Genomic DNA, 21,165 nt, shown 5'->3' with positions numbered 1-21,165 from the left:
TCAGGTTTACAGGCCCTCATGCACGTCTCTATCCAGGGACAACGTGGAGCCTCCCAATTTTTGGCTGCCCTGCCTAAGGGCTATACTACAATAGACCCACTTCCTTCCAATGGGCACTTCAGGTTTACAGGCCCTCATGCACGTCTCTATCCAGGGACAACGTGGAGCCTCCCAATTTTTGGCTGCCCTGCCTAAGGGCTATACTACAATAGACCCACTTCCTTCCAATGGGCACTTCAGGTTTACAGGCCCTCATGCACGTCTCTATCCAGGGACAACGTGGAGCCTCCCAATTTTTGGCTGCCCTGCCTAAGGGCTATACTACAATAGACCCACTTCCTTACAATGGGCACTTCATGTTTACAGGCCATCATGCACGTCTCTATCCAGGGACAATATGGAGCCTGACGCTGCCACCGACTGCCACACACATGCTGTTTTTAAATGCAAGCACGGACGCAATAAGAACCTAACTGGTTTTTAGGAGCGACAATTACTGAGAAGTCTGACACTATCAGACACTGCTGACTGACGTGTATTATACACTAGACTTGTGCGTTATATAATAGTTTGTGCAAAACGCGCACCTGTACCCTGCCACCGACTGCCACACACGTGCGGTTTTTAAATGCAAGCACGGACGCAATAAGAACCTAACTGGTTTTTAGGAGCGACAATTACTGAGAAGTCTGACACTATCAGACACTGCTGACTGACGTGTATTATACACTAGACTTGTGCGTTATATAATAGTTTGTGCAAAACGCGCACCTGTACGCTGCCACTGACTGCCACACACGTGCTGTTTTTAAATGCAAGCACGGACGCAATAAGAACCTAACTGGTTTTTAGGAGCGACAATTACTGAGAAGTCTGACACTATCAGACACTGCTGACTGACGTGTATTATTATACACTAGACTTGTGCGTTATATAATAGTTTGTGCAAAACGCGCACCTGTACCCTGCCACCGACTGCCACACACGTGCTGTTTTTAAATGCAAGCACGGACGCAATAAGAACCTAACTGGTTTTTAGGAGCGACAATTACTGAGAAGTCTGACACTATCAGACACTGCTGACTGACGTGTATTATACACTAGACTTGTGCGTTATATAATAGTTTGTGCAAAACGCGCACCTGTACGCTGCCACTGACTGCCACACACGTGCTGTTTTTAAATGCAAGCACGGACGAAATAAGAACCTAATTGGTTTTTAGGAGCGACAATTACTGAGAAGTCTGACACTATCAGACACTGCTGACTGACGTGTATTATACACTAGACTTGTGCGTTATATAATAGTTTGTGCAAAACGCGCACCTGTACGCTGCCACTGACTGCCACACACGTGCTGTTTTTAAATGCAAGCACGGACGCAATAAGAACCTAACTGGTTTTTAGGAGCGACAATTACTGAGAAGTCTGACACTATCAGACACTGCTGACTGACGTGTATTATACACTAGACTTGTGCGTTATATAATAGTTTGTGCAAAACGCGCACCTGTACGCTGCCACTGACTGCCACACACGTGCTGTTTTTAAATGCAAGCACGGACGCAATAAGAACCTAACTGGTTTTTAGGAGCGACAATTACTGAGAAGTCTGACACTATCAGACACTGCTGACTGACGTGTATTATACACTAGACTTGTGCGTTATATAATAGTTTGTGCAAAACGCGCACCTGTACGCTGCCACTGACTGCCACACACGTGCTGTTTTTAAATGCAAGCACGGACGCAATAAGAACCTAACTGGTTTTAATGAACGACAATTACTGAGAAGTCTGACACTATCAGACACTGCTGACTGACGTGTATTATACACTAGACTTGTGCGTTATATAATAGTTTGTGCAAAACGCGCACCTGTACGCTGCCACTGACTGCCACACACGTGCTGTTTTTAAATGCAAGCACGGACGCAATAAGAACCTAACTGGTTTTAATGAACGACAATTACTGAGAAGTCTGACACTATCAGACACTGCTGACTGACGTGTATTATACACTAGACTTGTGCGTTATATAATAGTTTGTGCAAAACGCGCACCTGTACGCTGCCACTGACTGCCACACACGTGCTGTTTTTAAATGCAAGCACGGACGCAATAAGAACCTAACTGGTTTTTAGGAGCGACAATTACTGAGAAGTCTGACACTATCAGACACTGCTGACTGACGTGTATTATACACTAGACTTGTGCGTTATATAATAGTTTGTGCAAAACGCGCACCTGTACGCTGCCACTGACTGCCACACACGTGCTGTTTTTAAATGCAAGCACGGACGCATTAAGAACCTAACTGGTTTTAATGAACGACAATTACTGAGAAGTCTGACACTATCAGACACTGCTGACTGACGTGTATTATACACTAGACTTGTGCGTTATATAATAGTTTGTGCAAAACGCGCACCTGTACGCTGCCACTGACTGCCACACACGTGCTGTTTTTAAATGCAAGCACGGACGCAATAAGAACCTAACTGGTTTTAATGAACGACAATTACTGAGAAGTCTGACACTATCAGACACTGCTGACTGACGTGTATTATACACTAGACTTGTGCGTTATATAATAGTTTGTGCAAAACGCGCACCTGTATGCTGCCACTGACTGCCACACACGTGCTGTTTTTAAATGCAAGCACGGACGCAATAAGAACCTAACTGGTTTTTAGGAGCGACAATTACTGAGAAGTCTGACACTATCTGGACTGTTTTACACTGTGTACACCAGCCCCAGATATGATGAAGGCTGGTATACGGTCACCACTAGGAATGGCTATATACCCTGCCTGCCTGCCTGCCTGCCTGTATACTGCTACAATAGTCCTGACAAGGACTCTTCTGGTCACTAGCCTGTATTCCGACCTGGCTATACCCTGCCTGTATATAGCAACAATAGTCCTGAGAAGGACTCTGCTACTGTACTCCGACCTGGCTATACCCTGCCTGCCTGTATACAACTAGAATAGTCCTGAGAAGGACTTCTGGTCACACTGTTTGCAGCCCTGCTCCGGAACTAACTATAAAGGGCCGCAAAGCTTTCCCTGAATCAGCAACACTCTCCCTGCACTGACTGTCTGGATAGTTGTGAGCAGAGCACAGCGCGCCGGCCGATATAAAGGCTCGGTCACGCTGTGCAGGCAGGCCAATCACTGCAATTCCACAACTAACAGGGCTGTGGCATTGCAGTGGTCTGCCAGCCAATCCCTGCATGAGGGCTGGCTCTCAAAAGAGCGCCAACATGCAGAAATGAAGACCACGAGTACAGCACGAGTATCGCGAGATTACTCGGTCCCCGCCGAGCAGCCCGAGTACAGCAATACTCGTGCGAGTGTGAAGCCCCACAGGTGTTGTGTCGGTGCATTACCTTCAGGGACTCCACTCAGCTGGATCTGGTCACAGGTAGGAGATCTTCTTCTTGTCGTGACGCCACTCTCAGTATTGCGGTCAGTGGGGACCGCCACTGCAAGTTGAGGGACGCCTGGGGCTGATGGTGAGTGCAGTTAGTTGGAATAGCCTCCTGAGAGTGAGGCAAGCCCCAGGGCCCTGTGTAAGTGCGTAGAACCACAAGGCGCAGAATAACTCCACACAGGCAGAATGTCTTTCAGGGTTTTTACTCACTTCGGGTGGCAGGGTGAGTAACCCGGGCGTAGCTGGGATGAACCAGGCGGGAACCAGGTGTCCTTCAGGCTGACTTGTGAGGGTGACTACTAACTCGCCTTCCTTAGCCCTTGGTGGTTTGGGGTAACCCCGACTTTGAGTCCCTTTGGGGGTCACCCAGGGAAGATGCTGAAGCCTCTCTCCCCTTCGTTTGCCGTGTGCTTGTTGCCTGGGCCAGATCACTCCAGCTTCTTGCCTCCTGTGAGCTATGGGCCCTAACTGTGGCTACGTGGCTGCGGCTTTTGTGGTGTTGTGGCGTGGGCTTTGAGAGCCCCACACCGGCAGGTTTAGCAAAAGAAAGCTGGATCTATCTCCGCTTCGGGATCTGCCGCCCGTTTGGGCCTGGTACTCTCTAGCAGTCTCCTTACTTCCCACTCCGTGCTCTTCTTTAGCTGAAGATGGATTTCGGGTAGCCCTCCTAGTTGACCGTTCTCCCCCGTCAGTAGCCACTGCGCGGGCGCTGTCAGACTGCACAGCCCCAGGGATCTGCTCCTCACTCGAGCTCCCTGGACTCTACACTGAACTGGCTCACTGCTCCTCCTCTCCTGTTCTTGCCTACGCCACCTAGCAACCAGATTCTCTTACCACACCCCTTGAGAGGAGATGGAGGCTTTTGGCCCCCTCCACTATTCCAGTGAAGGTGAAGGCTTTTCCCCCTCCTGGGATCCCCAGGGGTCCTCTCATGGGTACATGTGTGAGACCTGATCACTATGCGCCTGTTTTCCACACCCCGGTCAGCCTTCTGGATTACCTGTATTGTACTGTCCCCAGCATGGGTGCAGTACTCAGTGGTGCCTGACCAGGTCAGGGGCGCCACATTCCCCCTTAGTTATCACCAGCACGTCCTCGGGCTGCAAGACAACATTTTAAAATGCATAAAACATTAAAACATGTAAAACATTTTTAAAAGCACCAGGTACCATACATCACCACCCTCCACCCACAAGTCCGTTAACCCACCCAAAACCCTTTCACGTTGGCCGCGACTTCAGCCACTTCTGGCAGGATGTAGAGGCGGCTTTCATGGTCTGGTGGTCTTCAGGGTATACCTGGCCTGGTGGATCCGCGCCTTCAGCCTCTTCTGGCAGGATGTAGAGGCGGCCTCCACAGTTGGTGCTGACCAGGTACCCTCTTTGTGGTGGAGAGCCAGGCCCCATAAACAGGCATGCTCTCTGGTCGCAGGTGAGCCAAGGCCCTATATACGGACGGGCTCCTCCTGGTTGCAGACGAGCCAAGCCCCTAAACAGGCTGACTCTGGTGGTGGTGGTGCCCTCTGGTGTAACTATTTACACTGCGAGAGTTTGTGGCTATAGCCAGTTCATAGCCTTAAGGTTTATTTCTCACAATAGTTTTTGTGGGCACATTCTTGAACTTTAAAACGTTGCAAAACAAACTTTCCAACTGGTCAAAACTTGCTGTACTTTACTTGAACTTAGGCAGATTCCTCTTCACCAGGGCTTGGGCCTGTAGGGCTGCGGCACCTGTTGTTTCCTTGACCTTTTTCTTCATCTGTAGTGGTCTCTTCATTAGGTCTTTGGTCTTTTCTTTCTTTATGGCTGTCTTTCCTTTCTTCTTTGGGACATGGCACTACATCTAGCGCGTACCAGCCTCTTTCGCCTTGATGCATGGTAAACTGTACGGAGTCTCCTGTACGCAGGTTCCTTCCAGGATGTCCTCTGGGCAGATTAGCTCTGACGTCTCTTCTGTTGACGAAGATACCTTCCTTTATGCCAGGTGCTACGATGAACCCGTATCCTGACTTCAGGCTAAAGTCTTCCACAATTCCTCTACAAAGGGGTCCTCTGACCTGTGCTTTGGCTCTTCTCAGGAACCGTTTTTCTTCTAGGTCTCTGGCCGTTATGTCATCTCTTTGCTCTGGGGATGGCGGAGCAGGTGACAACTGGTTTCGGCTACGGCGCCGTGTCTTGCGGGCTTGATTCTGCTGGGTGGCTGCTTCACTGCTGGCAGGCTCCCAGGTGAGGTTGCTGGATAAATCTTCCTCTTCATCCCAGCGAGAATATGGCAACATCTCCGGCTCTGGGCATGGATCCACTGCTGGTATCTCCTGAATCAGCTCCTCAGCTTCCTGGCCTCCCCTCCCCCTTAGTTCTTCTGAGCACTCCTTTGGTGGCAGTGCTGGGGATGGACTTTCTTCAGCAGGCCCAGGCAGGGATCTTTTTGGCATGATTGCTGCAGGAGTCGTCTTGGGGGTATGCGGAGGGAGTATGTACTGGTCCACCAACCATTGTGGAAACTTGGCCTCCATGTCAGCCTTCAGCTGCCAGTATGCGGGGTCCTCCCCCAGCGTGGGCTTTCCAGCAGGGACCTCTTTGGACTGGGGAGCGGTGTCTGCTCTGGCCTTGCAGGCCGGGGTAAATGGTGATGCCATCTTATCTTGGCGGGCCGCGCCTGACATGGCGGCGGCCTGGTCTTGGCGGGCCGCGCCTGGCATGGCGGCGGCCTGGATGGGCGTTTCTGGCGCAGCTTGGCTCGACGTCGCAGCTGCGATGGGGTCTTTGCAGGCTGGGCTGGGCGTCACTGCCTCGATCGGAGCTTGGTGGGCCGCACCTGGCGTGGCTGCGGCCTGGTTCAGCACCTCACTTGCGGCGCGGACGAGCGTTGCTGCTGCGGTGGGGTCTCGGCGGGCCGGGCCTAGCATGGCGGCGGCCTGGGTCAGCGTCACACCTGCGGCGCGGATGAGGGTCGCGGTGGCAGCCGGTTCTCTACGGGCCGGGCAGGGCATCGCTGCAGGGACCGGGTCTTGGTGGGCCGAGCAGGGCATCGCTGCGGCGGCCTGGGCTTGGCGGGCCGCACCTGGCGTGGCTGCGGCCTGGCTCAGCGTCGCCGCGCCGGGCGCCTCTTCAGGGACCGCGGGCGTGGCAGCAGGGGTCGGGGCATCCGGGCCGGCAGGGGCATCACTGGACTCACCCATCGTTGGCAGCATCGGGGTCTGAGTCGTCACCGTCCGGTCTGGCACTCGGCGCGCGGCTCTCCCTTCATAGGCCTGAACCGCGGCAGCCATCTCCAGAAGTTCCATGCGTTCTTCTCTGATCTGCTCCACGACCCGGGTCTCCAGTCGGTCGCAGAACTGGGACAGCTCCCGATACCACCAGGCAGCGGAGCCCGGTTCTGGGTTTCTGCGGTCAGACGCCATTTCTTCTGCGCCGTCTTCTGCACGATTTCCCAGCAGTGGACTCGTCGTTGCCTCTAGTAGCAAGCTGTTCAGTTTCCGCTCTGCCTCTTTCAGCAGCTCCTCTCCCAGCAGCAGGCTTCTGGCTCCCTTTCTGTCCCGACGTCTCTGAACGCTTCCGCTCTCTTCACAAGCGAGGTCAGAACTCTGCAGGGGATCTCTGGGTAGCCACACCTCTTCGTGGGCGGTAACTTCTCCCAGCGCGGGCTGCTGTTGTTTTTCAGCGCGCTTTTCATGGTGGCAATATGGCGGCGCTTCCAATTTTTCAAGCGGACCGCCCAGGCACATAGTCACCTGTCTGAACAGGTCTAGTCCTTATCCTGTTCGTGACGCCAGATGTGAAGCCCCACAGGTGTTGTGTCGGTGCATTACCTTCAGGGACTCCACTCAGCTGGATCTGGTCACAGGTAGGAGATCTTCTTCTTGTCGTGACGCCACTCTCAGTATTGCGGTCAGTGGGGACCGCCACTGCAAGTTGAGGGACGCCTGGGGCTGATGGTGAGTGCAGTTAGTTGGAATAGCCTCCTGAGAGTGAGGCAAGCCCCAGGGCCCTGTGTAAGTGCGTAGAACCACAAGGCGCAGAATAACTCCACACAGGCAGAATGTCTTTCAGGGTTTTTACTCACTTCGGGTGGCAGGGTGAGTAACCCGGGCGTAGCTGGGATGAACCAGGCGGGAACCAGGTGTCCTTCAGGCTGACTTGTGAGGGTGACTACTAACTCGCCTTCCTTAGCCCTTGGTGGTTTGGGGTAACCCCGACTTTGAGTCCCTATGGGGGTCACCCAGGGAAGATGCTGAAGCCTCTCTCCCCTTCGTTTGCCGTGTGCTTGTTGCCTGGGCCAGATCACTCCAGCTTCTTGCCTCCTGTGAGCTATGGGCCCTAACTGTGGCTATGTGGCTGCGGCTTTTGTGGTGTTGTGGCGTGGGCTTTGAGAGCCCCACACCAGCAGGTTTAGCAAAAGAAAGCTGGATCTATCTCCGCTTCGGGATCTGCCGCCCGTTTGGGCCTGGTACTCTCTAGCAGTCTCCTTACTTCCCACTCCGTGCTCTTCTTTAGCTGAAGATGGATTTCGGGTAGCCCTCCTAGTTGACCGTTCTCCCCCGTCAGTAGCCACTGCGCGGGCGCTGTCAGACTGCACAGCCCCAGGGATCTGCTCCTCACTCGAGCTCCCTGGACTCTACACTGAACTGGCTCACTGCTCCTCCTCTCCTGTTCTTGCCTACGCCACCTAGCAACCAGACTCTCTTACCACACCCCTTGAGAGGAGATGGAGGCTTTTGGCCCCCTCCACTATTCCAGTGAAGGTGAAGGCTTTTCCCCCTCCTGGGATCCCCAGGGGTCCTCTCATGGGTACATGTGTGAGACCTGATCACTATGCGCCTGTGTACCACACCCCGGTCAGCCTTCTGGATTACCTGTATTGTACTGTCCCCAGCATGGGTGCAGTACTCAGTGGTGCCTGACCAGGTCAGGGGCGCCACACGAGTACCGAGTAGTGACAAGCATGCTCGCTCATCACTAGTCATAATAGTGTGAGTCACAGAGTGACTTACACTATTACAGCGGAAAACCAGCTAGGAATTAGCTGGTCTTTTTGCTGCTAGAACCGTTCTCGAACGTATCTAGAACTATCAAGCTTTAGCAAAAAGCTCGAGTTCTAGTTCGATCTAGAACAGCCCCAAAAATCACTCGAGCCGCGAACTGGAGAACCTCGAACCGCGAACCGCGCTCAACTCTACTTACCAGCGATCCCAAAAACGATGCGACCTGATAGGGATCGGAGGTAAGTCGCTGGGAGGTCGCAGATGAGATGTCACACAGTCAGATCTTACCAGCGATGCAGGAACAATACAGGTCGCTGTAGCGACCTGTATAACGATCTCAGCAGTCACTGTGACCCTGTCACACAGTGTCAAACACAGCAATGTGTCCTGCCCAGCAGGACATTTTGAGTAAAATGGCCTGGACCATTCTGCAACGACTAGAGATCTCACAGCAGGGGCCTGATCGATGGTAGGTGTCACACATAACGAGATCGCTAACGGGATCTCTACTGCGTCACGGAAACCGTGACTCAGCTGCGATCTCGCTAGTGATCTCGTTATGTGTGACGGTACCTTTAGGGTACCTTCACACTTTAGCGATGCAGCAGCGATCCGACCAGCGATCTGACGTGGCCAGGATCGCTGCTGCATCGCTACATGGTCGCTGGTGAGCTGTCAAACAGGCAGATCTCACCAGCGACCAGTGACCAGCCCCCAGCCAGCAGCGACGTGCAAGCGACGCTGCGCTTGCACGGAGCCGGCGTCTGGAAGCTGCGGACACTGGTAACTAAGGTAAACATCGGGTATGGTTACCCGATGTTTACATTAGTTACCAGCGCATACCGCTTAGCTTAGCGCTGGCTCATTACTCTCCTAGCTACAGTATACATCGGGTTAATTAACCCGATGTGTAATGCAGCTACATGTGCAGAGAGCAGGGAGCCGCACACACTGCTTAGCGCTGGCTCCTTGCTCTCCTAGCTACAGTACACATCGGGTTAATTAACCCAATGTGTACAGCAGCTACATGTGCAGAGAGCCGGAGCCGGCAGCACAGGCAGTGTGAGAGCTGCGGAGGCTGGTAACTAAGGTAAATATCGGGTAACCACCTTGGTTACCCGATGTTTATCTTGGTTACAGCTTACCGCAGCTGCCAGATGCCGGCTCCTGCTCCCTGCTCGCTTCATTTGTCGCTCTCTCGCTGTCACACACAGCGATCTGTGTGTCACAGTGGGAGAGCGCCTTTGAAGAAAACGAACCAGGGCTGTGTGTAATGAGCAGCGATCTCGCAGCAGGGGCCAGATCGCTGCTCAGTGTCACACACAGCGAGATCGCTAATGAGGTCACTGCTGCGTCACAAAAAGCGTGACTCAGCAGCGATCTCGGCAGCGAGCTCGCTGTGTGTGAAGCACCCCTTATTCCACCCTGTGCCGCTGTCTTGATCCTGTATCTGATGTCCATACCCCTCTGAAGGAGACAATGCCCAAAGGCACAGTGAACTTGGTGTGAAATCCAAGAACAGAAGCAAGGCAGCACCTGAACAACCTGTGAGTAAAAAGACCTTGAACCGCAGCCCCCTGTCTCTGCCTCTCCTTTAACTGGCATCGCCGCCCAGCACTGCGGCGCCAACTGGGACTACCACCACCCTCGTCCTCCATCATCCTCCCCGGAGTAATCCCGCTCCGCCTGTGGGGAGTGACATCATCCAGGCTGCACCCAACATCTGTCCCGGTGAGAGACCCTGGAGTGGCGGCCGTATACCTGGCCGCTTACCACAGGTGGCGTCACAATCATCCTTAACCCCTTAACGACCTTGGACGTACTGAGTACGTCATGGTGACATGGTGCTAAACGACCCATGACGTACTCAGTACGTCCTGGCGAAATCGCGGTCCCGGAGCCCCGGGGAGTGAAATTTATTTACTTAAACGGTGGATTCGGGAAGGAGGGGACCTCTGCCTGACGTCAGGAGGGGTGGTGCCTCCTCCCCGAACCTACAGAGGCTGTGATTGGCTGACGAACGCCGCTCAGCCAATTACAGCCACTGTAATGTTCCAGCCATTGAAAATGGCTGGAACATTGAAATCCAGCCCTGATCAGTGCTGCTGTAGTACTGGCCATTGGCTGGAGCTGGGTGATCGATGCTTCACCCGCCCCCAGCTCTGATTGGAGAGACCGGTCTTGTGACCGCTCTCTCCAATCAATGTGGATCTGCGGCCTGTGATCGTCCCTAGAAGCCGAGGAGAGCGGTAAGTTGTTGTCCCGCTGCCCGCCGCCATGCTCCCGATGCACCGCTGTCCCCGCCGCCATGCTCCCGCTGCACCGCCGTCCCCGCCGCTGCTCCCGATCCACCGCCGTCCCCGCCGCCATGCTCCCGCTGCACCGCTGTCTCCGCCGCCATGCTCCCGCTCCACCGCTGTCCCCGCCGCCGCTCCCGATCCACCGCCGTCCCTGCCGCCATGCTCCCGCTGTCTCCGCCGCCATGCTCCCGCTGCACCGCTGTCCCCGCCGCCGCTCCCGATCCACCGCCGTCCCCGCCGCCATGCTCCCGCTGCACCGCTGTCTCCGCCGCCATGCTCCCGCTGCACCGCTGTCCCCGCCGCCGCTCCCGATCCACCGCCGTCCCCGCCGCCATGCTCCCGCTGCACCGCTGTCTCCGCCGCCATGCTCCCGCTGCACCGCTGTCCCCGCCGCCGCTCCCGATCCACCGCCGTCCCCGCCGCCATGCTCCCGCTGCACCGCTGTCTCCGCCGCCATGCTCCCGCTCCACCGCTGTCCCCGCCGCCGCTCCCGATCCACCGCCGTCCCCGCCGCCATGCTCCCGCTGCACCGCTGTCTCCGCCGCCATGCTCCCGCTGCACCGCTGTCCCCGCCGCCGCTCCCGATCCACCGCCGTCCCCGCCGCCATGCTCCCGCTGCACCGCTGTCTCCGCCGCCATGCTCCCGCCGCCGCTCCCGATCCACCGCCGTCCCCGCCGCCATGCTCCCGCTGCACCGCTGTCTCCGCCGCCATGCTCCCGCTGCACCGCTGTCCCCCGCCGCCGCTCCCGATCCACCGCCGTCCCCGCCGCCATGTTCCCGCTGCACCGCTGTCTCCGCCGCCATGCTCCCGCTGCACCGCTGTCCCCGCCGCCGCTCCCGATCCACCGCCGTCCCCGCCGCCATGCTCCCGCTGCACCGCTGTCCCCGCCGCCGCTCCCGATCCACCGCCGTCCCCGCCGCCATGCTCCCGCTGCACCGCTGTCTCCGCCGCCATGCTCCCGCTCCACCGCTGTCCCCGCCGCCGCTCCCGATCCACCGCCGTCCCCGCCGCCATGCTCCCGCTCCACCGCTGTCCCCGCCGCCGCTCCCGATCCACCGCCATCCCCGCCGCCGCTCCCGATCCACCGCCGTCCTCGCCGCCGCTCCCGATCCACCGCCGTCCCCGCCGCCATGCTCGCCACTGTCCCCGCCGCCGTCGCACCCACCTTTTTCAGCCGCTGCTGCCCCCGATCGGCGGCAGCCGCCGCCTCCGTCATCGGCTGCCCCTTCTCCATCGCCACACCACCTATCCCTCCATGTGCTGCAAGCCACTCTCCCCCCACGTGGGGGGAGGGTGGCTGGCTTGCAGCACATGTGGAGGGAGGGTGGCTGGCTTGCAGCACATGTGGGGGGAGGGTGGCTGGCTTGCAGCACATGTGGGGGGAGGGTGGCTGGCTTGCAGCACATGTGCTGCAAGCCACCCTCCCCCTACATGTGCTGCAAGCCAGCCACCCTCCCCCTACATGTGCTGCAAGCCCCCCTCCCTCCCCCTACATGTGCTGCAAGCCCCCCTCCCTCCCCCTACATGTGCTGCAAGCCCCCCTCCCTTCCCCTACATGTGCTGAAAGCCCCCCTCCCTCCCCCTACATGTGCTGCAAGCCCCCCTCCCTCCCCCTACATGTGCTGCAAGCCCCCCTCCCTCCCCCTACATGTGCTGCAAGCCCCCCTCCCTCCCCCTACATGTGCTGCAAGCCCCCATCCCTTCCCCTACATGTGCCATCTCTCTCTCGCATCAGACTCTGCCCCCCTCCCCGATCTGCTGCCTGCTCTCTCCCATTTTCCATCTACTGCCCCCTCTCACCCTCCTCGATCTGTTGCCTCCTTCATCTGCTGCCTCTTCTGTCTGCTGTGATCCTGCTGCCTAGATCCATCCTGTAAGGTAGGTATCCCCATCTCACCCCCCCCCATCCTCTGCCGCTCCTCCATCCGCTGCGCCATTTCCCATCATCCATCCGCTGCGCCCTTTCCCATCCTCTGCCGCTCCTCCATCCGCTGCGCCCTTTCCCATCTTCCATCCGCTGCGCCCTTTCTCATCTGCCACCCCGCCCTCTCGCATCGCATTATCCAGCGCAGTTGCTCGCTTCCAGACTGCAGTGGATGATGCGATGCGAGACTCGTGCATTGCTCTCACGTTTGGCACTGGTCTTAGTGGCAGGCGCTCTTTTTTTTTTTTTTTTTTTTTTTTTTTTTTACTGATGTCTGTATTTTTTATTTCGCCAAACTAATTTTTTTTGTATGGGGGGGGTCTAGTTTCCAAAATGGGATCACATGTGGGGGAGCTCCATTGTTTAGGCACCTCAGGGGGGTCTCCAAATGAAACATGGCGTCTGCTAATAATTCCAATCAATTTTACTGTGAAATGGCGCTCCTTCTCTTCTGAGCCCCGCCGTACGCCCAAACAATTGATTTCCACCACATATGGGGTATCTGCGTACTCAGGAGAAAATGCACCATAAATTTTATGGTGCATTTTTTCCTGATACCCTTGTGATAAAAAAGCTACCTGGTTGAAGCAACAGTTTTGTGGTAAAAAAAATTTTTTTTCTTTTCACGGCTCAACGTTATAAACTTCTGTGAAGCCCCCAGGGGTTCAAAGTGCACATCAAACATCTAGAAAAAATATTTGAGGGCTCTAGTTTCCAAAATGGGGTCATTTGTGGGGGAGCTCCATTGTTTAGGCACCTCAGGGGGTCTTCAAACCCGACATGGCGTCCGCTAATGAGTGCAGCTAATTTTGCACTCAAAAATTCAAATGGCGCTCCTTGCCTTCCGAGTCCTGCTGTGTGCCCAAACATTTGATTACCACCACATATGGGGTATCTGCGTACTCAGGAGAAAATGCACGATACATTTTATGATGCATTTTTCCTGATACCCTTGTGAAAATACTAATTTTTATGGCTAAAGTAACATTTTTGTGTTAAAAAAGTAAAATTTTCATTTTTTCGTCTACATTGCTTTGGTTGCTGTGAAGCTCCTAAAGGGTTAATAAACTTCTTGGATGTGGTTTTGAGCAGAGTGAGGGGTGCAGATTTTAGAATTGGGTCACTTTTGGGTATTTTCTGTCGCCTAGGTTTCTCAAATCACTCCAAATGTGATGTGGTACCTAAACAATTTTTTTTTGTAAATTTTGTTGGAAAAATGAGAAATTGGTGATGAACTTTGAACCCTTCTAACTTCCTAACGGAAATTTTTTTTTTTCAAAAATTGCGCTGGTGTAAAGTAGACATGTGGGAAATGTTATTTAGTAACTTTTTTGTGTGACATATCTCTCAGATTTATGGGCATAAAATTTCAAATTTTGAAAATTGCAAAATTTTCAAAATTTTCGCTAAATTTCCGAAATTTTCACAAATAAACGCAAAACATATCGGCCTAAATTTACCACTGACATGAAGTACAATATGTCATGAAAAAACAATCTCAGAATCGCCAGGATCCGTTGAAGTGTTCCAGAGTTATAACCTGTCAAAGTGACACTGGTCAAAATTGCAAAAAATGGCCGGGTCTTTAAGGTGAAAACAGGCTGGGGGCTGAAGGGGTTAAAAAAGACTTTCCTAACCGTCACTACCACCCCATCCTCCATTCCTGCTTCCCGTCCACTGCCATCCTTCCTTTCCTGTATGCCTTGGGGCAATGGAACCGGGTCAAGCCACCCCGTGACTACACAGAGGATGTAGAATCATAGAATCATAGAATATTAGAGTTGGAATGGACCTCCTGGGTCATCTAATCAACCTACACAGAAAAAACTCCACAGAAAAGTTTTTGATAAAAAATAATTATCTTTATTAACAAAACTTCAATAAAAGCAGATTAAATTCAGAGGAAAAATAGACACAAAAATAGCATGGTCCAAGCGGTGATTAAATAACAAAGAATATTCTTGAAATTAACACCCAAAATAAATCACATAAAATGCAATGTGATGCAACAATAAATAATACCATAAGGTGGCAGTCTTATACCTAATTGTATATAGAGTTATATATGCAATGCATTAATTCCTAATGTCACAAGGTGGCAGTATATACCCAAGACACACAATATGTCTAAAAGAAGTTATGCAAATGTTAACAAAACCACAAGGTGGCAGTCTGGACCTAATTGTATGCAAAATTATACATACAATGCATCGGAGGGGTGGGTCTGTCTTCCTCGGGCACTAACCGTGGCGTGGTGCGTTGCCCCAGTAGCCAATATTTTCGGCGTGACGGGTTTTGTTTGAGACAGCTGACTGGCTGTTTCTTATTTATAAGACACGCTGTCACGTGTCTTACCACACCCCTTCTGACGAAGCAAGGCGGCGAAACGTACGTCAAGGGGGTCCCAGTGGTAAATATTAATCTCTACACCCTTTGATTCTTTTAGGTGGTATCTTTATACCTCTTACTTTATTGTCTTTGGACTTTAATTCCTCTATTCCTGACTATGGTTCCCAGTCTTATACTCCATTTGGAGTGAGATTAAATCAGCGTGGTCCCTGGTTAGTGAAGTGATTCATTTAGATCACTTGTCATAGATATACTGTGTGTTCTGGATTTATACCGCCACCTTGTGGCATTTGGAATTAATGCATTGTATGAATAATTTTGCATGCAATTAGGTCCAGACTGCCACCTTGTGGATTTGTTAACTTTTGCATTATAATTTCTTTTAGACATAATGCGTGTCTTGGGTATATACTGCCACCTTGTGACATTAGGAATTAATGCATTGGATATATAACTATATACAATTAGGTATAAGACTGCCACCTTATGGTATTATTTATTGTTGCATCACATTGCATTTTATGTGATTTATTTTGGGTGTTAATTTCAAGAATATTCTTTGTTATTTAATCACCGCTTGGACCATGGTATTTTTGTGTCTACTTTTCCTCTGAATTTAATCTGCTTTAATTGAAGTTTTGTTAATAAAGATATTAATTAACAAAAACTTTTTCTGTGAAGTTTTTTCTGTGTAGGTTGATTAGATTGCTGAGCTCCCTCTCACTGATTTAAGGTCGGTCTCACTCCTGGGTCATCTAGTCCAACCTCCTGCTCAAAGCAGGATTCACTAATCACTTATCTATAATACTATGACAACATTTTATGACGTAAGTATATGAATAACAAAACTGATAGCTGTCAGTGGATGGCACTCAGCAATGCGTCTGGCACATGTACACAGAAAGAACACATTACACTGCAGGGGGCATCATCTTACTGCAAGGGGTGTATGTAATTATACTCCACTACAGGAGGTGGTTATTTCATGATATAATAATAATATAATAATATTTATTCATTTATATAGCAGTTATTTCCACAGCACTTTACATACATTGGCAACACTGGGGCTTACAATTTAGGTTCCCTATGAGTATGTTTTTTTTGGAGAGTGGGAGGAAACCGAAGTACCCGGAGGAAACCCACGCAAACACAGGGAGAACATACAAACTCCTTGCAGATGGTGTCCTTGGTGGGATTTGAACCCACGACCCTAGTGCTGCAAGACTGCCGTCCTAACCACTGAGCCATCGTTAGTATAAGAATGTATATTCATATACTAACAATACTACTCATAGAATTATGTCCCCCACACCTTTGACTATAATAATTATCCCCTTTTTGAGTATTCAAAAAGGGGATAATTATTATAGTCAAAGGTGTGGGGGACATAATTCTATGATTATACTCCACTCTAGGGAGGGGGCATTAATTTATGATTATACTCCACTCTAGGGAGGGGGCATTAATTTATGATTATACTCCAGGAGTGAGGTGCGTTATTCTATAATAGTCCATGGGAAGTGGGGGGGGGGATTTTATGATTGCTCTCCAGGTGAGGGGAGTGTTATTCTATGATTATAATCTAGTGGGTGAGGGTCATTATTCTATGATTATAATCTAGTGGGTAGACATTATTCTATGATTATACTCCAGTGGGGGTGGGGGACATTATTCTATGACTATACTCCAGTGGGGGACATTATTCTATGATTAGACTCCAGTGGGGGTGGGGGACATTTTTCTATGATTATACTTCAGGGGTGGGAGACATTAATCTATGATTATACTCCAGTGGGGGTGAGGGACATTATTCTATGATTATACTTCAGTGGGAATGGGGGACATTATTCTATGATTATACTCCAGGAATGTGGGATATTATTCTATGATTATACTCCAGGGGTGGGGGACATTATTCTATGATTATACTCCAGGGGTGGGAGACATTATCTTATGATTATACTCCAGGGGTGGGGGGACATTATTTTTTGATTATACTCCAGGGGTGGGGGATATTATTCTATGATTATACTCCAGGGGTGGGGGACATTATTCTATGATTATACTCCACTCTAGGGAGGGGGTGTTATTTTATGATTATACTGCAGGAGTGAGGTGTGTTACTCTTTTATACTCCATAGAAAGGGGGGGCATTATTATATGACTGTAATCTAGTGGGGGAGGGGGCATTATTATGATTATACTCCAGTGGGGGAGGGGGCATTATTATATGATTATAATCTATGAAGGGGAGGGGGCATTATTATATGATTATAATCTACAGGGGGTGCATTATGCTATGATTATACATTAGTGTGGGTAGAGCGTTATTGTATGATTATACTCCAGTGGGGGAGGGGGCGTTAATATATGATTATAATCTACCGGGGGAGGGGGCATTATTATATGATTATAATCTATGGGGGGTGCATTTTGCTATGATTATACATTAGTGTGGGGAGAGCGTTATTATATGATTATAATCTATGGGGGGAGGGGGCATTATTATATGATTATACTTTAGTGGGGGAGGGAGCATTATTATATAATTATAATCTAGAAAAGGGGTTTAAATTATGATTATATGAAAAGGGAATAGTGTAATTAAAATAAAGGTGTCATAAAAAAAAAAATCCAATAACTGAAAAAATGTAAAGTATTAGTGTTTTAATGTTTTGTTTAAATATAATTATTTGTTTTTAATTGATCAAAATCTAAAAAAAAATCAAAAAGTTTGATATTTTCCACTGTTAAACACTAGGGGGAGCAGCTGCTGAAATCCTACTGAAATCCCATTGTAGAATTAGCTCACATTACAGCTGCAGTAAAAGTGGGCAGAATCTGCTCTCCTGTGTGTGATGTCACAGCTCCCCCTCCCAATCTGTGTGTTTCCAACAGGATAAGAGAGAATGAAATGTAGGGACACAGTGAGGAGCCATTTGTTGGTGACCACAAATGTCTAAAGTATCACCAAGGGTAGCAGGCAGTAACACACAGGATAGGATTAGCTACACAGCTCAGCAGACAGTATCACACAGGATAGGATTAGATACAGCCCCTCAGCAAACAGTATCACACAGGAAAGGATTACATAAGTAGACAGTATCACACAGGAGAGGATTAGATACACAGCTCAGCAGTCAGTATCACACAGGAGACGATTAGATACACAGCTCAGCAGGCAGTATCACACAGGATAGGATTAGATACACAGCTCTGCAGACCGTATCACACAGGATAGGATTAGATACACAGCTCAGCAGACAGTACCACACAGGATAGGATTAGATACACAGCTCAGCAGGCAGTATCACACAGTTTAGGATCACAGAGAGGAGCCATTATGCTGGTGACTACAAATGTCTAAAGTATCAATAAGGACAGCTGCATAGTGCTCACAACATAGCGCTCTGCACGCCCCCGGTCCAGTAATGCTCTGACACATGCATGGCCACCCGCAATCTTCTGTCACATGCACGCCCGCAATGCTCTGCCACACACACGCAATGCTCTGCGTGCACGTACGCATGCCCGCACGCAATGCTCTGCATGCACGCACGCCATGCTCTGCAGGCCCGCACGCAATACTCTGCATGCCCACACACCTACATGCACGCCATACTCTGCGTGCACGCACGCCATGCTCTACATGAATGCCCACACGCAATTCTCTGCGTGCACGCATGCCCTGCATGGGAGTGAGGGGTTGTTATTGGAGACGGTAGCAGTGGCGGCGAGGGGAGGGGCGCCCTGTACTCACACATCCTGAGCAGGTGACATGGGGAAAAGGTACAGCACACAGCATATGCTGTGAGCTGCACAAACATGGCGCCGATCTCCTCCCTCTGCTGTGAGCTGGACAGCCCAGGAGGCGCATCCAGGTTACAGCAGGGAGCTGTCCTGTATTAAGTATAGGGGTCGGAGCCCAACTATCAGAGTCTATGCCCTGGGGGCTGCCATAAAGGAGGTAACTATCATTACAAACACCAAATCCAAGATGGCAGCCCCCAGTGCTTCAGTAAAGCTAGAATTAAATAAAAACTAATTAAACAGTGAGTTTAATTTTGTATTAAAAATGCTTGATTTCATAATCACTATTTTTAATACAAAAATAAAAAGAACGCGACACCTTACCTTTAAGGAGGTATAAGTAGATGTAAACAATGGGTAAACTTGAAAATTCAGCTCACTGCCACCTGACCTTGTCATTACCCAGACTTGGAAAATGGCCCTGCCCTGGCCAAAGAGCAAACACTAAAGAAAATAGTCCAGCTGCATGCAACAACAGTGTTTCTTTATTCGTGCATGAACAGACAGTGCATAAATAACGTTAGTTGTGCACTGTCTGTTCATGCACGAATAAAGAAACACTGTTGCACCCAGCTGGACTATTTTCTTCAGTGTAAACAATGTAGCTCCTATGTAGGTCATTCACACACACTTCACCCCTTGCAGTAAAATGACCCCCCCATCCCAACTCCAGGAACAAAATATACACCCCTTGCAATAAAATAACCCTCTCTCCTCCTTTCATGTACAGGTATATACAGGTATTCCCCCTTACTAATAGCCATGTTCTGGAGTTACTTGGAGAGTAATGGAGCCCCCTCTACACCCCTCACATCCCTCCCCCTGCTGAGTGACCTTACTCACACAGCTGAGGTCCTGCAGATCTTCTATCACAGACTGCGTGACTCATGGATGGTCCACGCTCTATCTGCAGCAGCAGCAGGACGGCATGGTCACCTCAGAGAGGATGAATTTCCCGCCCCCACAATCCTCTCCTCTGGCAGAGAGGAAACATGCAGTGAGGGAGCTGCAAATCAAAATGATGTCTGTCTCCCTGTCACACCCCCCCCCCGGTAGACATGTGTTGGTCGTGATCGATCCGACACAAAGATCCGGCTCCCTGCTGTGACCGACAAGAGCCGGATCACCAGTGAGAGCCACTAAAATCTCTAATCTGCCAGTTTCACTGCTGAAACCCCGCTTACCTGCGGCTAAACACCGCCTATTCAACAATCTAATTGATCACTTGTAAGTGGGCGGGATTTAGCCATGAGTGGGCCGGGTTTTGGCAGCGTTACTATAATCTTAAATATGTGTTCACCGGGGGTGAAGACATATTTAATAAGGAGCCGAGAACGATCTGAAAGATCCGGCTCTTTTTGGTGAGCGGAGCCATGGGAACCGGATCACCAAAAAGAGCCGGACTGCCCATCACTATCCTCTGGAGCCTGGCGGCTGGCGCCCTGAGCGACTATACTACACACGTATAGGTAAAGCCGGCTATGATAATGGGGACAGACCCTGGCTGCCGCCATCCTTCTCCCAGCAGGTGGCGCTGCCTGAGGCCAAGGCTCATGTCGCTTCATGGTAGGTGCGCCCCTGAGAATAAGGTTTGTTTGTTTTTTTCTTTCAGCATAGGCTGTATGATTTCCCAAACTACCTAAAAGATTTTGATGCCAATGCTTTGCAAACATTGCAGTGAGTTCCTGGTTGTATTACAGCTAAGAGAAAAAGTAACTTCCAAAAACTGTACAATCCATAAAACATCTCCGGATAAAACACATCTTCACTCCCACATTGAACATATGGTATTAATTATAGCAGGAGGAAGAAAAGGAGAGATAATACTACTCTGACCTCTGTTCCTCTAGAAACCCCTGGTGTGAACAGGTAATTACAGTGGAGGAATGCTTGGGAAAGAGACAGCAAGGCTGAGATACAGAAACATACTATTGACTGCAATTTAGTTCCAGCTCTGCTTCATCATGTCCAATTGCCCCATCTGTCTGGCTAAAGCCTGCTTTACATGTTACGATTTCTCATACAATATCGTATGCGATCGTAACCGCCCCTCAATTTGTTGAATGTGCCGCACAAACGATTGACCCCCGTCACACGTACTTACCCGTCCATACGACCTCGATGTGGGCGCCGAACGTCCACTTCCTGGAGTGGGAGGGACATTCGGCGTCACATCGACGTCACGCGGCAGCCGGCCAATAGAAGCGGAGGGGCGGAGATGAGCGGGAAGTAAACATCCCGCCCACCTCTTTCCTTCCGCATTGCCGGATGGAGCCGCGGGAGGCAGGTAAGATCTGTTCAATGTTCCCGGGGTGTCACACACTGCGATGTGTGCTGCCTCGGGAACATTGAACAACTC

At 50.9% G+C, this 21,165-nt stretch overlaps 1 protein-coding gene across 2 annotated transcripts in view; it reads left to right on the top strand.

Annotated features, from left to right (window-relative positions):
• Window positions 1-21,165, top strand: part of SPON1 (spondin 1) — a 2,596,838-nt gene that overhangs the window by 2,144,610 nt on the left and 431,063 nt on the right. The window lies entirely within an intron of this gene.

The sequence above is a fragment of the Anomaloglossus baeobatrachus genome, chromosome 10 (assembly GCF_048569485.1).
Source record: "Anomaloglossus baeobatrachus isolate aAnoBae1 chromosome 10, aAnoBae1.hap1, whole genome shotgun sequence".
Classification (NCBI taxonomy): Eukaryota; Metazoa; Chordata; class Amphibia; order Anura; family Aromobatidae; genus Anomaloglossus; species Anomaloglossus baeobatrachus.
The sequence above is the reverse complement of the archived record's forward strand: the minus strand, read 5'-3'. Positions and strand labels throughout refer to the sequence as shown.